General features: G+C 38.3%; 1 long non-coding RNA gene across 1 annotated transcript; it reads right to left on the bottom strand.

Moving 5' to 3' along the window:
* Positions 1–17,698: 17,698 nt before the first annotated feature.
* On the bottom strand, positions 17,699–20,399 carry LOC133300244 (uncharacterized). The gene is made up of 3 exons (XR_009750043.1): positions 20,217–20,399; positions 18,459–18,538; positions 17,699–17,992 (listed from the first exon to the last, which is right to left on the bottom strand). It is a non-coding gene; the product is annotated as an uncharacterized LOC133300244 (long non-coding RNA).
* Between the last annotated feature and the right edge of the window lie 298 nt (positions 20,400–20,697).

Genomic DNA, 20,697 nt, shown 5'->3' on the forward strand with positions numbered 1-20,697 from the left:
CATCACTCGCTTGGCACAACAATCAATCATAACACAATTCTTGGACAACCAATCCATGCCAAGGATAATCTCCAAGTTAGCCATCAGCAATCCTATCAGATCCACTGAAAACTTACGGCCATCCCACTGAAACACGACATCTCGATGTACAGTGGAGGTATCATACTTTTCTCCGGTGGCGGTAGTCACCCGCAACGGTGGAGAAAGCACATCACTAGGCAACTCAAGCCCCACAGCAATCGGGGTTGCAATAAAGGAATGCGTAGCCCCGAAGTCAAACAAGACATCAAGCACAGATCCACCAATGGCAACAGTACCTCTGACAAGGCTCGGAGCTCGGTCCGACTACTGTCTATCCAGGGTGTAAACACGACCAGTGGCAGGTGGCATTGTAGGTGCCGCTGTAGGTGGAAGAGGGATCATCTGAAGTGGAACTGCCTGAACCGCTGCAGCTCTTGCCATCGACGATGGACAATCTCTGGAGTAGCGGCCCGCCTGGCCACACTGAAAGCAGGTCAACTGGCCGGTAGCACACGACCCCACATGGAACTTCCCACCTCCCGAGAGTCTGGGAGTAGGAGGTCTAGCTGTACTCCCTGGAGTAGAAGTCCTCTTGAATTGACTAGGCGCCTGCCTAGCAGCTAACTGCTTCCCTTTCCTTTTACCAGCAAACTTCCTGTCCTTCCAGGAAGTGGAACTACCAGTTCCCTTAACCTCCGCAACCTTGGCCCTCAATGGCCATTGCATGACATGACCCAGCATCTCATAGGCGTGAGAAGTGTTCGTCCACCACTCATGTGCATCGCCCTCTAGCACGTAGGTCGCAAACATCAACTTTTGCAGATCAGTGCACTGCATGACTCTGAAGATCTTATCTAACGCCTGAAGCCATCTAGCACAGCAATATGATCATACGACCCATCAAAAGAAGGCAGCTTATGCTTGCGGAAAGCATTAAGCCGGCGGTCAATCGCGTCACGGTCCTCAACAGGCTCCTGGTAGGGTTGCATCATCCAGGTAAGATGACTGGCACCCTCAGTGTGACTCTGACTATCGTCCTGAAGACTGGGTGGAGGCGGCGGCGGCAGTGGTCGTGGAGGAAAATGACCCTCATTGCGGCCAGCCCTCATCTCCTCCAACATGACCCTCATCATGGTCATGTTTGCCAGCCTGCTCGCCTTAAGAACATCTTCCGTGGCCTTCCGGTTCGCCTCTCAAACGTCGTCCATCATCTCCTGGTTGGCCAACCTAGCGGCTTCCTGATCGGCTAGTCTAGCTGTCTGCATCTCAGCTAATGCAGTCAGGACATGATCAGGCTGATCCTCGTTCATCTCTCGGTTTCTCCTAGACATTACCATGACTCTGCACAAGTTGCACAAAGAATGAGTTGATCAGGATCACACAATGTGGTCACACATGCATCATCATAGCAAAACCCAACAGAGAAAACACACAAGACAAGACACAAAACACAACATCCTAAGTTATTGCAATACATACATGCTTTTTCCTAGAAAGTGCTCTGATACCATAAAATGTAACACCCCGTGTATACCCGGTTTGTTATCTTGTCATCGTATTAAGCTACGCTTAATTAAAATTGCGAAATAACTTTTTCTTTTCAATTATGACGTCATTATTATTTACCAAGTTGATTTCTTAGTTCCTTTTCAAAACATGGCCTGTATGTAAATTGCAATAAAGCTAAATACACTAAATAACCTCAATATATAATTAACTGTGAGTATCTAAGTCACGGAACTACAACACGTAGTCCGGACCAAAATCCTGATACATTAAAACAACTCGAATCTAAATAAGACATAGTCAATCAATGTGGCATAGACAACCCCCATGCTCACCAAATAAGGCAACAAAGCCCAACAGAGTCTCAAATCAAATAACACTATATCCAACAAAAAAGCATAATAATCATGCAGAAATATCCGCTCAACAGCATGTATAAATCAACTAAACTCCGGCCTCCTGCCGCCCGAGGTCTTAACCCCCGAGTTACCTGAACCTGAAAAAGTGCCCCAAACGAGGGGTGAGATTTTTAAACAGAAATCTCAGTAAGACAAGGGGTCCTTAAGGATTTCTCCACCCCAAGCTCACTTACATGTGCAATATAAATTCTAAAGGCAGTAAAACAATATAAGTTCCAAAATCAGTGCAATGCAGCAGAATAATCATGTCATGTGTGTCAACTATTCTACTTGCCAAAGAAATGCAGGATTTACCTATGTCTATTACCAACATTAGTGCAAGACACCACTTGCACCCACCCACAAAATCACCCTATGCTATGTCTCCTACATACTCAGGCTTGCCGTATAGGTGGAACACCACATGCATATCATAAAGGCACTCGCATATAACAGCTCAACAGCATTTCAACAAAGCAATATATCATGAAAACAACATCATGCATATAAACCATCCCCCCATGGAATATGGTGGAACCAACAATGGCTAAACTGAGGACACGAAAGCTTACCTCGCAAGCTAACTATCCAACCAAGAGTCCAACCAAGCTCAAAGTCCACAAACAGTAGAATCACAATCTGTTTTAGACCAGCAATCATACCAACATTCATCATCTAATAATTCAAGACACAACAACAATGTTTTCTTCTTCGTTTCATGTCTTTAGGCTTCTCACAAAGCCATAAGCCCTTAATCACTTTGATTCTGACTTATATTAATTATTATAGAGGTTCATTTAACCAATTATAGGTCCACAAACCCATGATACAGTTCTGTCTGAACAGAACTGTCACTGTCTCGAAATTCTCAGAATATCTGGATATTTGTCGGGGCCATATCCGGAAATCCATAACCGGATATCTCCAACCCCATATTCGGATATTTCGCGACAGAATGCAGTTTTGCATTTTCGCGGAGATATCACTCAAATGTTCAACTTTTAATCCATTTCAACGTCCAAGCATGCATTTTTATAGAGATTTAGGTTCATGATCATGTTAGTTACTTAAACAACTCATTAAAATGCAAAGACTCAATTTTTAAGCAAGGAAAACTCATGATCAAAGTAGGAAACATACCCAAAGCTTCAAAACAGAAAAGAGAGGTGCTCTTCGAGCTCTCTATGAAGTTCCCACGGTTCAGACTTCAATGTGCACGAAAATGGCACACCAAGAAGGGTCCTTTCTCTTCAAAGATCACACCTTGGAGCTCAAAATGTCAAGTAAAAGGTCTCCTCTCCAACAACTCAGAAAACAACCTCATACACTCAAGAAAAGAGGCTACCAACACAGAAATGCCAATAGTTTCACCCACCCAAGGCTAGAGCACACTCATACAAGGAAATGTGATCTCTTGGAGCTTCAATGGAGGGAAAAAGGTGAAAGGAGGGGGCTGCCACCCAAAGGTTCAGAAATACGATGAAAAGGGGGAAGAAACTGACCTAGGATCATGTGCCAAGCCCTTATATAGCCCACTTAAATTTTAATTGCAATGTATTAGAGCTAATAGCTACACTTAGCATTTTAATCTCAAACTTAGGATTCTGAACCTAGCCATTTTTCTAAGATTTTTCATATTTTTATTTTATTTTTTGCAGCACTTTTTCGGTACGCGCTTTTACTTAGCCAATACAGTTCTGACACCAAATCTCATTATTTTAACTTGAAACTTATTATGCTAGTCCTATATATTATTCTAGTGACACATACATACTTTTCATAATTTTCTGGGATACTTCATCGGTATGCATTTATACCGTGAGGCAGAACCAGTATCTTCACTTTTCGTCAGAAAAGCGACTTTCAACATTATTAACCAATTACCATAATTATTTAAGCCTTCTCATAACTATTAGGGTCAATTATGGAATTATCTCATTAATCTCATAATTAATTAATCAAATTTCTAAATTAACGGTGCGGGTTCTTACATCCGGCCTCCTGCCACCAGAGGTCTCAACCTCATGAACACCTATACCTGAAAATGTGCTCCACACGGGGTGAGATCTCTAACAAGAAATCTCAGTAAGACAATGGGTCCTCAAGTATCTCTCCACCCCAAGCTCACTTACATGTGCAATATAAGTTTAAAAATGATAACAATAGTATAATGGCAAAATTTGTGCAATACAACATATGTCCATGTCATGTGTGTATGCATCCTACAGGCCAGAGATTAAACAGTAGGGATTACATACGTCTACAACCCATACTACAAGGAGTCCACCATGTACCTCACACACAGAGTTACCTTCTTGCATGTGGCCCGACATGCTAAGGGATTACCGTCTCGTGTGGAATAATCTAGCTCAACAACATATCCCATACTCATAACATAAATAGACATTTTCCAAAAAATACATCATGCATATAAACCATCCCTCCATGAGATATGGTGGAACCATCAATGGGTAAAACCGAGGACACGAAAGCTTACCTGTAGTGCCAAAATTCCTATCCAAAGGCTTGATATACACAGACACACCAACAGTCACATAATCTGACAATTGCAATCTGTTTTGTATGAAAACATAATTAATATTCAGAAGTCCCAAATTTCATATCCATTGAGCAATGTTTTCTTTTTCGTCTAATGACTTAAGTCCCTTCTAAATCATAATTATCGCATATTAACCCTCATTGTTCTTTGTATTTATACTTGCAACAGTAGTACTGACTCCCTAGGGTACCATACCCAAATGGAGACTTTCCCATGCTACAGAACTGATTTCTGGTCTTTCTAATAGGGGGTAATCGATTACTCCATACAGTGTAATCGATTACAATGAATAGGGTAATTGATTACTCCACATGGTAATCGATTACCATGCACAGGGTAATCGATTACTCCATATGGTAATCGATTACCACGCGGACAAAACACGAAAACTGCAAATTTTTCTTCATAATCTGCAGGTTCCATGGCTTCCAAGGGTCCAAGATCCAATTTTTTTATCAAACAGCAATTCAAACGACATGCTTAAACATCACTATACCATATTTTACATGCATCATTAAGATTTCCACTTTTTACTTCACAAACTATCTCATTTTCAAGAAACTACAAAGGAAATGGTTTGTAGTTACCTAGGGACCTTTGAAAACAGAAAAACAGGGAAGCTTTGAGGACTTTGCAGGTGCTCCAAGCCACTAACTTGGTGGTGCGCGAAAATCTCACTCCAAGGTAGGTTCTTTCTTCACAAAGGTTGGTTCTTGGAGCTTCTTAGGGTGTATCCATGGCTCACACACTAAGAACACAAATGGTCAGCCCTTCCTCAATGCAAACATAAGCTTAAACCCTCAAAACATAATATTTCCCTCACAAGACTCAAGTTTTACTAGGGGTGATGATGTTTAATGGCATAAGGTTAGAGAAATATGGTGAAGGGGGGAAGGTGGCAGCCATGGGAGATCAGCCTTGGGATCAGAAACTGATCTAGGGCTTTATGACACTTACTATTTATATAAGTGTGCCCACTAATCAACAATATTAGTTCTAATAGCTCCGCTAATCATTTTTTTACCAAACTTAATATTCTGAACCTATATATTTTTCTAAAAATTATCATATTTTTATTATAATTTTTTGAAACACTTTACCAATACGCATTTTATACATAACCGGTATTAGTTCGGGCATCACCGCTCATTATATTTTCTCAAAACGTGATATCCTTGACCTAGATATTTTTCTAGGAATATTTGTATTTTTATTATAATTTTTCAGAATACTTCGCCGGTACACATTTATACCGTGAAGCAGAACCGGTATCTGCACTTTTATCAAAAAAACGATTTTAGTGTTATTTGACTTTCTCGATAATTATTCTAATATTTCTATATTTATCCAAAGTCAATTATGAAATTATTTTTGAAACTCATAATTAAATTATTTTAACATTCTAATTTAACGGTGTTGGTTCTTACACTTTACATACAAGTACACACGATTAATCAAGGTTTTTTCAAAATTAAAATTTTGATAACCTGATAAAAACTGATGTTCCATGACCTGAATGCTTGCTTAAGTCCATAAAATGAACTTTAACAACTTGCATACCGTGTGTTCCTGCCTATTAGCTATAAACCCTTTTTTTTTTTGCATGTAGATATCCTCTTCTAAATTTTCATTCATAAAGGTTATTCTAACATCCAACCCCTAAAACTCAATAAAATCTCATAATTGAGACTTATAGCAGCAACTAAGAAAATCTAGATAGACTTAAGCATGACATCTAACAAAATATTTTCTCATAGTTCACACTATGTATTAGGTGTGATCTTTTGACTCCAATTTAGCTTTGAAGGTTTTTCCCTTCCTGTCTATCCTTTCTTTTGCCTCGTAGGTCCACATACACCTAATGAGTCTTATCCCTCTTGGTGCATTTACTGGAGACCGAACAGAGTTGAAATAAAAGTATTACACCTCATGGTTCATAGCTTTGAGCAACATGCGATCAACAACATCTTCTAATAACCGTAACTAGTGGGATCAATGTAACTCAACAAGAGATAACTTGAGGGTAAAAGAATGTTCTGTCCCACTATGCATATACCACACTAGACCTTGGGTATTTACAGGTAGATCCAAGTTTGGGACAAATGGTAGATCTTCAATTTCTTAATGATCTACTTATTACGTGTTATCAACTCCTTGATATTGTGATGCTAACATTTATACTTGTTCCACTTATATATTATCATGTTGAATTTCCAATTATGGTTCCCTGATTGTTGACCTAGAATTACATTTTTCCCTCTTTGAACAATCAAGGGAACAAATGATGGAACTTTTAGAGGTTTTAGAAATTCTTGATCTGACATAAGTCTCATCAAGAATAACCTTACTCATAGGCTTATAATTTTCCATCTAGTCCTCCTATAAGAAAGTCATGTGACTGGTCACTAAGACCATTTTATCATTTGGACTAAATAAGATCCAATCCCCGGTTCTCTTTGGGTAGCCAAAAGATATGCATACTTTCGTATAAGATTTCATCTTATTTGACCGTTGTTATAGGATGTGTGCCGAAGCACCCTAAATCCAAATATGGTTTGAACTGGGCTTGCACCCTTTCCAGAATTCTTTAGGTGTCTCTATAACAGACTTGGATGGAATTAAGTTAAGAAGGTAAATTGCCTTCTCTAGGTATCTCCCAAGAACAACATTTGCAAGGATGAATAACTAAACATGGACTTCATCAAGTCTAGAAATGTTTGATTTTTTCACACTGTAACTTCGTTCAACTAACACGTTCCTAGAGTTCATAGTTGTGAAAACTATTCCCTCTTAAATTAAGTAAAACCTAAACTTACCAGACAGATATCCAACACTTTAGTTAGCCTAAAGTGTTTTGATTTGAATACCTAGATACTTTCTGCCTCGGACTTAAACCTCTTGAAATTTTTCAAAAGCTTTAGACTTATAAAGCCCTAGGTTCATCTGTCCAAATTCAGAGTAACCATTCACATAATGAAGTAATCATAACCTCTTCTGGCTTGAACGCTAATTGATCCACATACATCAGTATGTACCAATTCTAGTTGAATAGTTGCGCAAATCCCTTTGACCTTGTAAGATTGCTGACGTGAGCTGTCAAACTCACTCAAATTACTATGTTTGTAAAAATTAGGATTTGCAATAAAGTGGGCAACCCGAATCGTCTCTCAAGGAATTTGCAAGGTAGTGTATCGCTCTATTAAAATAGTAAATAAAAGGGGGGTTTATAAGATTTAAAAAAAAGAAAAGCAAAGAGGATTTTAAAATTTAAACTTATCAAATTAAAGGCAACCAACTCAAGAATTAGGATTCCAAGACATCCATCATTGGACAAAGAATTACCAAATAGTGGTTGACCCTAAGCAATTCGAAATCCCTACAATTGCTTAGGAACCCCTCTCTAGACGATTGCTTAGCGTTTGGTCAATACAGAAAGTCAACTCGCGCAATCACGGAGTATCAGCCCATTTGACTTAAAATCATCAGGTTAATCAACCTAAACATTAAATATAACATTTAATCACTTACCTTAGGTGCAATCGCAGAACTCGAATATGAGTTCAGGAAGAGAAATAATTTGGATCAAGATGAATTACAGGTCCTCCGAATTCAATCATGGAATCCTTAACTCTTGGATTAATTAAAGGATGCTTAGCCTAGTATGGCGAAGTCAAAATTCATGATTAAAATTAAGAAAACAAAAAGAACATGAAGAATAGAGAAAGGAAAAACGAAAATTATCTTTGCAAATGAAAAGTGTCTGTAAAGGTTTCCTAAACATGCCTTTATATAAGCTCTACAAGTCTGACCAAATATAAACGGAAACAAAACATAAATAATAAATTTTGACCTTATAGACATTAGGTTCCCAATTACAAATATATTATTGCAAATTGGCAAAAATCAAGGGAGTGTTACATGCATTACTCTAACCAACAATAATGAAGCCAATCAATTTGTAATTATTTTCATTAATAACATAATCAATCAATTTTTCATTATCATTATAATTGAGTCAATTAAGTTTTTTCTATAGCTATTAATGGAGCTTATTAATGTTTCTTTAATATGAATCAAGCAAGAGTTTCATACCAAAGAGAGTAAATATCATTATTCTCTTATAAATGTCCATTAATTTTTTACATCAACACTAACAATCTCTAGTAAAATATATATTGTTATCAAAAAAAAATATATATATATATACGGGGAAAATATTTCTGCAGTTAATGCACATAAGTTATTTGCATTTATTCTCAAAACGACGTCGTTTTGGTATTGAAATCTTAAACAATTATAAATATAAAGACTATTATAACCCTGAAATAAATTAAAATTATAAAAATACCATGATATTCGTCCCAAAACGACGTCGTATTGGGCTTACTGCAGATAACTTATATGCAGTAACTGTAGAAAAAACAAACCAAATATATATATATATATATATATATATATATATATATATATATATATATAGGGGTTTACATTTCTGCAACTGTTGTACGAGCAGCAATCAAATACTTGCCATATATATTTGAAAGCATTAAATGTGGAGAATCATAACCATATACATGTCGTTGTTGTACGTAAAGCGGCTGCAGAAATGATTTTACACACACATACATATATATATATATATATATATATATATATATATATATATATATATCATCAATTGATCAAGTGACAATCCATACAAGAAGTGGCCCAACGCAATATACTAACCTAAAACTTTAAGATATTGAATTCACGAATCTCTTCATTTATATGATTTTCACTTAATTTATTCTTATATATCATCAATTGATCAAGTGACAATCCATAGAATAAGTGGCGCAACGCAATATACTATCCTAAAACTTTAAGATATTAAATTCATTAACCTCTCCATTTATATGATTTTTACTTAATTTATTCCTAATAAGTGTGAGTGGAAAAAACTTAATTGCATATGATAGTTGAGTGGCAAAAAGTGGATCGAGATTTTTCAAAGACTATTTACTCTAATACTCTCTGTATTCTGTTATAAACAATAAGACAAGAAAATGTATCTGCCCACCATAATTTTGCGTTATCTACATTCTAATCACAAATTCATTCAAATTATCGGAAATTAAATGCCCTTCTACTACTAATCTTCCAATCTTGTTAGATGAGTGTAAACAAACACATGCTTTCAGTATCAACAGGCCAATGATCTGAGACTTTCCTCTCAATTACCCTAGTCTTGAAGATGTTGAGCTCAAAGTTTCTTTTGCAATTTTTTTATCTTCATGAAGATATTGCAAAATGATCAATTACAATGGATGTTTTTAAGATAAATAAATAAATTTTTAAATAGAAAAATCCTTTTTTTACAAAGTAAGAAATAATTTACCCTATTTTTATAACAAATTGGAAGAAAGATGTGCTCTCATTTAAACTTTCCACATCAGCTATCTCTTAACATTTATGTATCCATTCCATCCAAGAAATACACCCCGAAATGCTTGAACCCCACACTTCAATATAATAATGAGAACCTTAACTTTTGAAACCCAAGACAAGCATTCCAAACATGAATCTAGTTAGTCTATCATAATATGATAATGATACTAATTTAGATTGTTCGTCGGATAGAAGCATTAAAAAATATTATCTGAATAGTGACAAACAAGAATGTTTGTGTATGCACACGGCTCCATAACAAAATGGATGCAATCCATTCCACAAACCTAACCCATTTTGCCCCACTCAAGGTTTTCAACCCACAAATTTTATATACACACTGGATACATACATAAAAATCAAGGTTAGAGCAAGCAGATTGGAAGGTCCAAAGCTTCAGTTCTGGGATGCAATGTCACATTCAAGAGGGAATTAAAGAGAGATGGGAAGGAATAAATGGATAGTGACCCTTCTTGTTTTCCCCTTACAAGTACCGAAGAAGAAACAATTAACCCAAAGCGTGTCTTCTATCTAGAAAAATAGAGAATTTGGAAAGGGCCAAGCCAAGCCAGACCAACATGCCCAAAGCAAAGAAATCTTTAATACCTGAAAAGACAACTCTACAAGCTAGCGTTTAGAATGTTTTTTATTCGTGTATTTGGATTGCATTTTAATAAAAAGTTACTTTTATGCTCTGTTTATTTTAAAAGTGTTTTTTATAAAAGTTAAAATTATTTAGATTTTTTAAAAAATAATTATTTTTGAAAAAAAAAATTAACTTTTGACTTTTACTTTTTTGAGAAACTAATATTTTTAGCTTCTGAAAAAAGTAAATTTTTGACTTTTTTTATGACTTCTGTTTATTTTAGAAGCAACATCCAAATACACTTTAAAATAAAAGTGCTTTTTTTGGGGGGAAAAAAGTAACTTCTGACTGAAAAAAAGCTAATCCAAACGGGCCCTTAGTTCTTTTGTTTTTATCTATAATTACAAAAATATCATATTATCTTCACATTATTTTTGCTTTTGAGACGTTGTGAAGGAAATTCTTAAAATAAAATAAAAATTGAAAATTAATATAATAATTTTTTAATTATTAATCAAAATACATCAAATAAAAATAAACTAAAACCACCTGGGTTTTCCATTTTCTCCCTTAATATTGTGAGTTACCCTTTTGCTTGTGGGCAGTGGATGAATGCCAAATTTGGACATATGCATGGTCACAACACATATGACTTTTGAGTTAGTATTCTTGTAAAACCCCGTGTATACCCGGTTTGTTAACATGTCATCGTATTAAGCCACGCTTAATTAAAAATGCAGAATATCTTTTTCTGTTCAATTATGACGTCATTAATCTTAGCCAAGTTGATTACTTAATCAATTTCATAAAAATATCGCCTGTATGTAATTGCAAAGGATAACTAACTGAAATACCTCATAGAATAATAGTGAGTATCTAAAGTCACAGATCTACAACACAAAGTCCGGACATAATCCTGATACATTATTACAACTCATAACTAAAAACAAGACATCGTCAATCAATGTGGCATGGACAAATCCCATGCTCATCAAATAAGGCAACAAAGCCCAACAACAGTCTCAACAACAACATAATAATAATAATAACTGAAGCTAAAAGCATAAAAGCAACAGGCATATCCAACATCCAACATGTCAGCAATTAACAACAATATCTAACTAATCTCTGGCCTCCTGCCACTAGAGGTCTCAACCCCTAGGTTACCTGAACCTGAAATAAGCGTCCCCAAACGTGGGGTGAGATCTGTAAACAAGAAACCTCAGTAAGACAAGGGGTCCTCAAGGATCTTCCACCCCAAGCTCACTTACATGTGCAATATAACTTCAAAAGCAGTAATTCCAATATAAGTTCCAAAACTATGCAGTGCAACAAATATTCATGCCATGTGTGTTATCACTATTCTACTGGCTAGAGAAATGCAGGAATACGTCTATTAACTACAGTTAGTACAAGGAACACCACTTGCACCTCACCCACAATCTCACCCTATTTTGTGTACGACATACTCAGGCTTACCGAATGGGTGGAACACCACATGCATATCATAAAGGCACTTGCAAATAACAGCTCAACAACATTTCAATATCAAAGCATGAAAACACATCATGCATATAACCATACCCCATGGGACATGGCAGAACCAACAATGGATAAACCGAGGACACGAAAGCTTACCTTGCAAGCTAACTACCCAATGCCAAGAGTCCACACAGCTCAAGTCCAATACACAGCAGAATCACAATCTGTTTTGGACCAACATTATATCAATAACTATACTCCTAAAGCACACAATAAAGACAATGCCTTTTCTTTACGTTTTACGTCCTTAGGCTTGTCACAAAGCCACAAGCCCTAAAACACATAGGTTCTGACTTAGTTAATTAATACAGAAGTTCAACTTCATCAAACTAGGGTCCACAAACCCCAAACATCAGTTCTGGATGAACAGTAAGCCATTGTTCCTCGAAAACCCAGAATATCCGGATATCTGTCGGGGACATATCCAGATATCAATATCCGGATATCATATCCGGATATCAAAAGACCCCATATCCGGATATCAATATCCGGATATCCATATCCGGATATTTCGCGACAGCATGCAGTTTCTGCATTTCGCGAAGATATCCATCAAAGGTTCCATTTTTAACACTTCCAAACGCCAAAGCATGCATTTTTACTCTGATCAAGGTTCATATATCAGTTGGTTACTTGTTTAACTCCTTAAACATACCAAGACACCTCTTTTAATCATCAAAACACATTATCAAGGTTGAGCCACTTACCCAAAGCTTAAAACAGAACAGAAGGTTGCTCTTGGAGCTCACAACCAGCTCCCAAGATTCTGACTTCCCAAGGAAAACGAAAATGATGTTCAAGGTTGGTTCTTTCACCTCAAAGGTCACTACTTGGACCTCCAAATGCCATGACCATGGCTTCCCAACACCCAAACCACACAAGGTCAGCACCCTCACCAACTCACAGTGGCTGGAAACTCAGAACAAGGCCACCAACACACTCCCAATGCCCACTTTCACTCGCCACATGTGTTCAGGAGAAGTTTTCATGAAGGAATATGCCTCAAAGCTCAAGAAATGGAGGAAGGAAGGCAATGGAGCAATGAGGGAATGTTGGTTAGCCACCAAAGTCACGTATGAAGAGTATATGGCCTAGGGTTTTGTGCAGAAATGTTATATATATAGCTCACTTAAACCTTAACACACAGTACTAACGTTAATTGCTACGCTTAGCATTTTATTCCCAAACTCAGGATTCTGAACCTACTCAATTTTACAGGATTTAAAATATTTTTCTTATATTTTTCGCAGCACGTTTTCGGTAGGCGCTTTTTCCATAGCCAGTATCAGTTCTGGCACCAGTTCTCATTATTTTAACTTGAAAATTGTTTTACAAGTCCTACATATTATTCCAGGAATATCCATGCACTTATTATAATTTTCTGGGATACTTCACCGGTACGCAATTATACCGGGTAGCAGAACCGGTATCTTCACTTTTCGTCCGAAAAGCGACTTTCAGCATTATAAATCGCTTTCTATATTTATCTAAGCCTCATAATAAATATTAGGGTCAATTATGGAATTATTTCCTAATTCTCACTTCTAATTAATTAATTTCTTTAATTAACGGTGCAGGTTCTTACATTCCCCCCACTTTTTTAGGATTTTGTCCTCAAAATCAGAAACATACATCTCCCGAAACTCGGGGTACTGCTGGAGAAGCTCGTCCTTTCGCTTCCAAGTACACTCCTCCGGAGTTCTTCCAGTCCACTGCACTTTGACCATCGGAATGGTCTTTCTCCTCAGCTGCTTCTCACCACGATCGAGAATCTTGAGTGGTCCGACGAGAGTTTTCAAGTTCTCCCGAACCTCCACATCGTCCGGTTGCACCACGTGCGAAGGATCCGCTACATACTTCCGAAGCTGAGACACGTGAAACACGTCGTGGATGTTGGCCAAGTTCGAAGGCAAGGAAAGCCGGTAGACAACAAGTTCTACTTTACCAAGGATCTGGTATGACCCAATAAACCGTGGGCTCACCTTCCTCACTCCGAGTGCCTGTCCAACACCGGTGACAGGTGAAAGTCTCAAACACATGCTCACCCTCACTGAACTCCAGTGAACGATGCTTGACATCGTAGTAACTTTTCTGGCGATTCTGCGCCTGCTTCAGCTTCTCTCTGATCATCTGGATTTGCAGGGTGGTATCTTGGACAAAGTCCAAGCCAAAAAGCTCCTTATCTCTAACCTCAGACCAGCAGGTAGGAGTCCGACACCTCCTACCATACAACGCCTCGTAGGGCGCCATGCCCAGGCTAGCATGAAAGCTATTGTTGTAAGAAAATTCAACCAATGGAAGGTACATATCCCATGCCGAGCCCTGCTCCAACGTGCAGGCCCGCAACATGTCCTCCAAGGTCTGGATGGTCCTCTCAGTCTGTCCATCAGTCTGAGGGTGATAAGCGGTACTCAATCTCAACTGCGTACCGAAAGCCTCCTGCAGCGCCTCTCAGAACCGAGATGTGAACTTCGGGTCCCTATCACTGATGATACTCTCGGGCACCTCATGAAGCCTCACAATCTCGCGAACATAAAGCTTGGCCAACTGCTCTGTGGTGAAGCTCACCTTCACTGGAAGAAAATGGTCAGACTTCGTCAGTCTGTCCACGATGAGCCAAATAGAGTCACAACCCGCCTGAGTCTTAGGCAAACCCACAACGAAGTCCATGGAAATGCTCTCCCATTTCCATTCCGGAATCTCAAGAGGTTGAAGCTCACCAGACGGCTTCTGGTGTTCAATCTTCACCTTCTGGTAGATCAAACACTTGGACACAAAAATGACAACATCCTTCTTCATGCCCGGCCACCAGAAGTTCTTCTTCAGGTCTTGATACATCTTTGTAGCACCAGGGTGGATAGAGATTTGGCCCTTATGGGCCTCTGCCATAACCTCTTCGGTCAACGAACCTCGAGGAACCACGATCCTCTTCTGGAACAACAGGAGTCCATCCTCATTCCAAGACACACTGTCTTGGTTCTTCACGTAGTCCAGGCACTCTCACTGCACTTGTGCCTCTTTGATCCTTTCCAACAGCTCATTCACAACATCTGCTGCTTCCATCTCGAAAAGTGAACCCTTACCCGGAGAGATCACTGCCAGATTTCGGAACTTCTCCACCACATCAAAATTACAAAGCAATAAACTGGATAGGCTCCCAGATTTTCGGCTCAAAGCATCCGCTAGCATATTGGCCTTGCCAGGATGGTACCTCAGCTCAAAGTCGTAATCCTTTAGGAACTACATCCATCTCCTCTGCCTCATGTTCAGCTCTTTCTGGTCGAAAAGATACTTCAAACTCTTGTGGTCACTAAACACCACAAACTTCAAACCAAAAAGATAATGCCTCCAAATCTTGAAAGCAAACACAATGGCCGCCAACTCCAAGTCATGAGTCAGATAGTTCTCCTCATGGGGCTTCAGCTGCCTCGAAGCATAAGCACAACTCTACTAGTCTGCATCAAAACACAGCCCAGCCCCTTTCCAGAAGCATCACAGTAAAGCTCAAACTGCTCATCAGGATCAGGAAGGATCAACACAGGTGTGGTAGTCAATCTCTCCTTCAACTCCTGAAAGCATTCCTCACACTCGTGAGTCCACACAAACGGAGTCTCCTTACGAGTAAGGCGAGTCAACGGCAAGACCATCTTGGAGAATCCCTCAATGAACCTCCTGTAGTACCTGACCAAACCCAAGAAACTCCTAACTTCAGAAACAGTTTTAGGCCTCGCCCAATCCATCACTGCCTCTATCTTGTTGGGATCCACTGCAACTCCCTCAGCAGAAATTACATGCCCAAGGAACTTCACGGACCTGAGCCAACACTCGCACCTGGAAGGCTTCGCATATAACTTCTTCTCTTTCAGCACTAGCAGCACAACTCTCAGATGCTAATCATGCTCTTCCTCCATCTTGGAGTAAATCAAGATATCATCAATGAAGACGATCACGAACTTATCCAGGTACGGCTGGAAAATCCGGTTCATGTAATCCATGAACACTGCGGGTGCATTTGTGAGTACAAAAGGAATCACCAAATACTCAAAGTGACCGTATATCGAACGAAACACGGTCTCAGGGACATCCTCCTGCTTCACCCAAATCTGATGGTATCCGGACCGGAGATCAATCTTCGAATACACGCAAGCACCCCTGAGCTGATCCAGCAAATCATCAATACGCGGAAAGGGATACTTGTTCTTGGTTGTCACCTTGTTCAGCTGCCTGTAGTCGGTGAACAATTGCATTGTCCCATCTTTCTTCTTCACAAAGATGACCGGAGCTCCCCAAGGAGGCACGCTCAGTCGGATGAAATCTTTCGCTGAAAGATCCACAATGTGCTTCTTCAGCTCTGCCAACTCCTGTGGCGACATCCGATATGGAGCTAATGAAATCGGCCCCACACCAGGCAACAAATCTATGGAGAACTCTATCTCCTTCTGTGGTGGAAACTCAGGAAACACCTCGAGGAATTCCCTCACCACAGGAATGCCAGCGATATCCTCTTGTGTCCCACTCACCAAACCTCCCAACATGACATAGCCAAATGCCCTTGCTCTCAAGGCTCTCCTAGCCTGCAGCAAGGAAATATGCGGCGAGGAACTGGCTGTGGATTCACACGGAGACATCACCACACGCTTGGCATAACAGTCAATCATCACACAATTTCTGGACAACCAATCCATGCCTAGAATAATCTCCAAGTTGGCCATCAATCCTATCAGATCCACCTAGAAGTCACGACCATCCCACTGAAACGCCACATCGCGTTGAACAGTGTAGAATCACACCTTTCTCCGGTGGCGGTGGTCACCCACAACGGTGGAGAAAGCACAGACATGGGCAACTCAAGCCCCACAACAATCGGGGTAGCAATGAAAGAATGCGTAGCCCCAGAGTCAAACAAGACATCAACAAGCGAACCACCAATGGAAACAGTACCTCTGACAAGGTTCAGAGCTCTGTCCGACTGCTGCCGATCTAAGGTGTACACGCGTCCAGTAGAAGGTGGCACTGTAGGTGCCGCTGGTGGTGGAAGGGTAACCATCTGCAATGGAGCTGCCTGAACTGCTGCAGCTCTCGCCGTCGACGACGAACAATCTCTGGAGTAGTGGCCCTCCTTTCCACACTGAAAGCAAATCAACTGGCCTGAAGAACACGACCCAAAATGAGTCTTCTCACATCCCGAACATCTGGGAGAAGGAGGTCTCGCTTACTCCCCTGAGCGGAAGACCTCTTAAACTGACCAGGAGCCTGCCTAGCTGCAAACTACTTTCCCTTACCTTTGTTCCCAAACTTCCTGTCCCGCCAAGAAGTGGAACTACCCACTACCTTCCTCTCAGCGACCTTGGCCCTCTTGGCCTTACTCGCAGAAGTCCTCGATATCCCGACACTGTTGCACCAGTGTCCCAGAGTCTCTAGAAGCATAACCAGCAAGATAACCAATGTAACACCCCGTGTATACCCGGTTTGTTAACATATTATCGTATTAAGCTGCGCTTAATTAAAAATGCGAAATATCTTTTTCTTTTCATTTATGACGTCATTATACTTAGTCAAGTTGATTACTTAATCAATTTCATAAAAATATCACCTGTATGTAAATTGCAAAAAGACATCTAACTGAAATACCTCATAATAAAGATAAAGTGAGTATCTATGTCACGGATCTACTACACGTAGTTCGGACAATATCCTGATACATTAATACAAATCCAAATAAAACAAGACAATAAACAAGTCTATGTGGCATGGACAATCCCCATGCTCACCAAATCAACAACAATACCAACAGCGTCTCAACAAGATAATCCATAACATAAATGAAGCTAAAAGCATAATAGCAGCAAGCATAACCAGCATCCAACAAGTCAGCATATAATAACAGCAATATCTAACTCAGCTCCGGCCTCCTGCCGCCTGAGGTCTCAACCCCAACATTACCTGAACCTGAAATAAGCGCCCCAAACGTGGGGTGAGATCTCTAACAGAAATCTCAGTAAGGCAAGGGGTCCTCAAGGATCTTCCACCCCAAGCCACTTACATGTGCAATATAAGTTCAAAAGCAGTAATTCAATATAAGTTCTCAAACTTATGCAGTGCAACAGATATTCATGCCATGTGTGTTGATACTATTCTACTGGCCAGAGAAATGCAGGAATACGTCTATCTTCTACATGTAGTACAAGGAACACCACTTGCACCTCACCCACAGCCTCACCATATTATATGTACCACATACTCAGGCTTACCGTATAGGTGGAACACCACATGCATATCAAAAAGGCACTAGCATATAACAGCTCAACAACATTTCCTAAACATCAAAAGCATGTAACACAGCATGCATATAACCATATCCCCATGGGACATGGTGGAACCACAACATGGCTAAACCGAGGACACAAAAGCTTACCTGTACCCGTATGCCCCTCCGACTCGAACTGGGTATCACACGGGTCCACACCACAAATAGAATTCAATGCACTCACAGATCTGGTTCAACGACCATCATAGTATCAATATACATATTCTAAAATTCCAAGGCAATGAGGTATTATTTTCTTTTTAAGACATACCATTTAACTTATTTAATTTAAGATGATTATTATCTTATAAATATACATATATATATAATCATTTCCAAGACCACAATTTCAAAAAGAACGCTCTGACTCCCTCGCTAAAGGCTAAGCAATGTTTTATATATATATTGTCTCCCTGGGAAAAAGCATCGATATATATATATATATATATAAACGAAACGAAAGCTTACAAGGCTCCCTGTACTAGTAAACAAACTTATATATAACAACTAGTAAATATATATATAAACGAAACGAAAGCTTACACGGCTCCGTGTACTAGTAAACAAACTTATATATAACAACTAGTAAACAAACTTTTATATATATATATATATATATATATATATATATATATATATACGGCTCCCTGTACGAAAGTAAACAAACTTTATATATATATATATATATATATATATATATATATATATATATATATATATATAAGCAACTTGGACATGAATCTTATCCATCTTCACTAACAGTGACCGATTTCCTACATAAAGTTTCAAACTATTCAATTTAAAAACACATTGGTCGTGTAATTGATAATGACGTCATAATTGAAATTGATTAAGTAATCAACTTGGTAATTGATAATGACGTCATAATTGAAAAGAAAAAGAATATTCCGCATTTTTAATTAAGCGTAGCTTAATACAATGTAATGATAACACTACCGGATATATACGGGGTGTTTTAGTCCACACCACAAATAGAATTCAATGCACTCACAGATCTGGTTCAACGACCATCATAGTATCAATATACATATTCTACAATTCCAAGGCAATCTGGTATTATTTTCTTTTTAAGACATACTATTTAACTTATTTAATTTAAGATGATTATTATCTTATAAATATATATATATATATAATCGTTTCCAAGACCACAATTTCAAAAAGCACGCTCTGACTCCCTGGCTAAAGGCTAAGCAACGTTTTATATATATATTGTCTCCCTGGGAAAAAGCATCGACATATATATATATATATATATATATATATATATATATATATATATATATATATAAACGAAACGAAAGCTTACAAGGCTCCCTGTACTAGTAAACAAACTTATATATAACAACTAGTAAATATATATATATAAACGAAACGAAAGCTTACACGGCTCCGTGTACTAGTAAACAAACTTATATATAACAACTAGTAAATATATATATATATATATATATATATATATATATAAACGAAACGAAAGCTTACACGGCTCCCTGTACTAGTAAACAAACTTATATATAACAACTAGTCAACAAACTTATATATATATATATATATATATATATATATATATATATATATATATATGGCTCCCTGTACGAAAGTAAACAAACTTTTATTTATAATCTTATCCATCTTCACTAACAGTGACCGATTTCCTACATAAAGTTTCAAACTTTTCAATTTAAAAACACAGTGGCCGTGTAAGTTGACAAAGCAAGCGATACGAAGTGACAAAAATAATATGGCGATCTACTGGAGAAAAAATAGCGCACATTGATTTCACAAATGATATTTCAACAGTAATATATAACAATAATTTACAAAGGGGATAGTTAAATTTACCTAGGATTCTTTTGAGAACAGAAAAATGAAAGCTTGAGAGGTTTAGAAAGCACCCAAATCTTCAAAAATGGGTTCTCCTTCAACAAAACTAAAGCTTTAATGGATGGGTGGTGTTTCAATTGAAGACAGGAAGAAAAGATGAAAATGTTAGAGGCTTTCCTAGAAATAAAGCTAAGACCCAAAAAAAACTCCAAAGGGCCACACTCAGCCGCTGAGTTTTAAAATTAAATGCTAGGGTTTTGATTCCTTTTATATTTATATAGTCTCTTAAGTTAAACTAGTAGTATTAGTTTAATTAGTTCCGCTCTTTGCTTAGCTCCAAAATTTTAGATTCTTAGCCTAGATATTTTTCTAGGAATTTTCATATATTTATTTTACTTTTTCGCAACACTTTTCTGGTACGCGTTTTTCACGCTGACAGTATTAGTTCTGTCACAAGTTCTAATTATTTTAACTTGAAACTCGTTTTACAAGTCCTATA

This window comes from Gastrolobium bilobum, unplaced genomic scaffold, assembly GCF_033153095.1.
Source record: "Gastrolobium bilobum isolate Gb01-03AN ecotype WA unplaced genomic scaffold, APGP_CSIRO_Gbil_v1 utg25985, whole genome shotgun sequence".
Classification (NCBI taxonomy): domain Eukaryota; kingdom Viridiplantae; phylum Streptophyta; class Magnoliopsida; order Fabales; family Fabaceae; genus Gastrolobium; species Gastrolobium bilobum.